This window comes from Frieseomelitta varia, unplaced genomic scaffold, assembly GCF_011392965.1.
Source record: "Frieseomelitta varia isolate USP_RPSP 00005682 unplaced genomic scaffold, Fvar_1.2 scaffold_203, whole genome shotgun sequence".
Taxonomy (NCBI): domain Eukaryota; kingdom Metazoa; phylum Arthropoda; class Insecta; order Hymenoptera; family Apidae; genus Frieseomelitta; species Frieseomelitta varia.
This window is the reverse complement of record NW_025109784.1, coordinates 586,185-590,206: the sequence shown is the minus strand read 5'-3', so window position 1 is coordinate 590,206 and position 4,022 is coordinate 586,185. Positions and strand designations below refer to the sequence as shown.

The 4,022-nt window shown below is 39.4% G+C and overlaps 1 long non-coding RNA gene across 1 annotated transcript in view; it reads right to left on the bottom strand.

Moving 5' to 3' along the window:
- Positions 1–279: 279 nt before the first annotated feature.
- Positions 280–4,022, bottom strand: part of LOC122526928 — a 13,030-nt gene continuing 9,287 nt past the window's right edge. The window contains exon 4 of the long non-coding RNA XR_006306248.1: positions 280–2,277. This is a non-coding gene — a long non-coding RNA (uncharacterized LOC122526928). The remainder of the gene's footprint in view (positions 2,278–4,022) is intronic.

The window sequence follows — 4,022 nt, the reverse complement described above, 5'->3', positions numbered from 1 at the left end:
TTGCGACGCAGAGCTAACTCGCAATTTTCATTATGTGTTTTCAGAATTAGAAAAACAAAATAAACGTCGTGTACGTTACAACCCGCACACGTTCCGAGGGAGGGGTGGGTTAATGAACATCGTACGTTCAAAGTTAACAAAGTTAACAAGGTGACTTATGGACGGATGTATCGTACGTGTTAGTATTAAAGTTCGTTCGTCGTCGGGCAGCGTACGGCGGTTAACGGGCAGGAGGGAGAAGAACAATGATCTGGAAGAAAAAAAAGAAAGATAGACGGCTCGGTTAACACACAATTATGTTTAATCAAAAAATTAGTATGAAATACATTAAATGCACATGTGATTAATTCTCCATAGTTTTTTTTTTTTTTTCTTTTTTTTGGTTGGATTTTCCTTTTCTGCAAATTTTTTTTTCGTAATGCTTGCTTCATTTATCCTCATCATCCGTAATATTATCTATACACTATATAATAATTAAAGGTGTGTATATAATAATTGCAATCGTAACATAACACTTGCAATGTTAGAATAACCATAAGAATAAGAATATAATCGTAGTAACAATAAGAAGTAGTAAGAATAATTATCTTTTTTTTTTCTTTTTAATTCCCCGTTATCATTATTATTAACTATTTTTACCTCTTTCTCTCTCTCTCTCTCTCTCTTTCTCTTTCTCTCTCTCTCTCTCACACACACACACACATTTATTTATCTCGGTAATAAAATCGATTACGCCCTATGATCGTTAGTCCTTAGTTTGTATCGGCATGGTCTACAAGTTTAATTTCTCTTTTGTTCGCTCGGTCGATTTCCCTATGTGTGTACCTATTCGTGCACAATTTCCTTCGTCGTTCTCGTTATTCTTTTTTTTTTTTCATTTACATTTTTGTTCCTTTTTGGTTCCCTTGACGTTTTCTTCCCCCTATTCTTCTCGTTGATAGTGCGCCTATTGTAAATACGTTCGTCGGAGCCGAAAATGTAACTGATAACGCGACAGATCGTTCGATCTTAGACCAAGAGTAGTACCGCACAGCGTGCCACGTTTCTCGCGAATCGTCTGCCTCTCATCGACCGCCGTAACGACGCTTGAACCTCGTTCACGTTAGACAATTTTTGACCGAAACCTTCACCTATATAAGCACAGCCAGTTAACCCTTTCGTTACTGCAATTCTACTGCAGCAAGAACGCAACGTTGCTTCGTGTTGAGCTAAGATTAATTAAATTTACGAAACGGTTCTATCAAACAAGAAATTACGAGGTAACTGTGTAACAAGTGTCATGCTCCAGTAAACTTCAGAATTGACGGTAATTATTTTAACGCGTGTAACTGTAGTTACACGAAAGGGTGGAACCAAGTGGAAAAGATTTGAAATTGTTCGATCAGAAGTGGTCCACTCGTCTTATTCCTAGTCTAACGTAAATGAGGTTTCGCGATAGTCCCTCGATAAACGTGTTATCTCCCATAAGCGTTGGATGTGCGCGTCGAACAAAAGACCATTGATCACAGCGGATGCGTTTTCCAACGACTATCAAATACACAATTTCTGTACGTAGATTTTAGAAACAGGTGACTCCCGTCATTCGTCGGAACTACAGTTCTTCGAAACGTCGGCGTCCACTGCGAATACGACCTATTATTTAAAGGTCCTTTCTTTCTTTTCTTCTCTCCTTTCGCAAGTACAATTCGCGTTGAACGTATCACGATAGAAAATCTCTAACGCGATACGTACATACGTGTGGCTGAAAAAAATCGCTAAAGCATCTGACTCTTCGATGCGACGTCCAACGCTTCTAAGGGAATTCCATCTTTAATCGCAACGGCCGAGAATGATCGTTCATGACCAACATCTCGAACATTGCGTCACGCGTCTTCACGTGTGAAAGACAGACCGATGGAGAGATATAGCTGGCCGATCGGGCTGGCCTCGTTCCTCGTCATTGACGTGGCCGGCGTTCCCAGTCGACGACGAGACACACAGAAGATTCTCGCTGTTCGTGGCTACGCTAATTGGACCGTTTCGTCGAATATACCCACTACGAACATTTCGTCTAGCTATATAGGTTACGTCTGGCTAGGCGGTTTCCTCGACTGTCTTTTCGCCTCTCTATGGACTTTCGATTCTCATGGTTCATCATTTTTATTTATTTTTACGTTTGCTATAGTTTCGTTTGTCTTCTGCATGTGTCGTGTGCATGATAGAGTGTCGCAACGAAGTCTAAACGAAGGAACGGAAAAATGGGGAAAGGAAGCAGAAAGAAACGGAGTGCCGGAGGGACTGTAACGAAAGTGAAAAAGAACGAAAGGGGACGCGAGACGCGCTGTTTCCTTCTTTTCGAGGACCACTAGGGAAGTGCATGAGCACGTGGGGGTGGAAGAGGAGGAGGAGGAAGGGGGGGGGAGGAAGGGAGGGCAAAGGAAGGACATTTCGCGTCGAATTGGTTCCTTCTTCTTTTTCATCTGACGCGCATATACCAACACGTAGTATATTCTCTTCGTTTAATTTTTCTTTTTCTTCTTCTTTCTTTACGCATCTCTACAACGCTAAAACTCTCATTCTTTCTCTCTTTCTCTCCCTCTCATTCGCACGTTGCTCTCGTTCCTTTTTTTTCTTTTTTTTTTTTTTTTTCTAGAGAGGTCTCACACGCACGCGAAAATGCAACAGTTCAACGATTCTTCAATTTCGTTTTCTTTCTTTCCCTTTCTTCCTTTCTGCTTCCCCCCCTAAAATCTCCTACCACGCCTTTCTCACCCACGCGTGATTCAATCTATCATATTTATATATATATATATTGTTTCCTCTTTCTTTTCTCTTCCCCCCCTTTTTTTTTCTCCTGGCTTCCTCCCTTTTTCCTATATATATATATATACACACAGGCGCGCGCGAGCCGTGCAAAATCACAACTTTCAGTCCGATTTTCCTTTCCTTCCCATCTCACTTAATTTTAAAGTTAATTTTAAAAGTTCTCCTCCAATTATCATCAATGCTACTCGTTTTCTTTCCCTTTTCTCCCTCTCCCTTTTTTTCCTTTCTCTTCTGCTAGTTCGAATGACGAGTAGAACACACGTTCAGCTAGTACACCACGATTCTCACCACCTTTGCGCGCGCGAGATTTACAATTATTACAGTATCTTTCTTTTTTTTTACATTATCCCCCGAGAAAAATAACAAAATGTGTGTGTATATATATATTTATATTTGTATTCATATTTATGTTCATACGAAGGTAGATATATACATATACCGTGTGTGTATATACATATATATCCATGATTAATCCTTTGTATATATTAATATATAAAGAGATATTAATAATAGTACTTTTTTTTTTTCTTGTTTTGTTATTTAGTTCGGTAATGTACAAGAGCGGGGAAACCGGGCAGCCGTCGCTCGTCCGAGCTGTAAAAAAAAAAAAAAAAAGAAACAAAACGCCCTAAACGTGCTCCTTATCCTACGATCAGCTAACTCTAGATCCTAGGTAACACCTACACCTATGTAACTACACTCATAATGTTCACTTGCACAGCCATAGTTTCTTTTCTTCTCGTCGCCAATGTCGCGATTTTCGTCGCGAACTCTTTCACCCCGTTCTCTCTTCGTTTTCCCTTTCTTTCCTCTTTTTATTATTTTATTTTATTTTATTTTACTTTTTTTTTTTCTTTTTTTTTTGTTACGACTAAACTCAAATTAACTCTCAACCGGTATCATCGCGTAGTAACTGGATCAGTTAGGGTTGAACTGTAATATTTGAGTTTCAGAATTTTTCAATTAACTTTACTATACAGTCACGACGTTTAAAGATTTTTTTAACACGGTTCAACATCCGTTCTATCCACGTTTGAAACACCAAGTACAAAATTTCAGCAGTCTATGATAAGCTATGATAGGCGCGGTACACCTGACGACGGCAAGATACCGTTTGAGAGCTAACAGAGAAACGGATCAATTCCTCTGACGAATTCTCCTCTATCGCGGCTTCAATTGCACTCGATTTATTTTTTTTTTTTTTTTTTTGTCGAGTG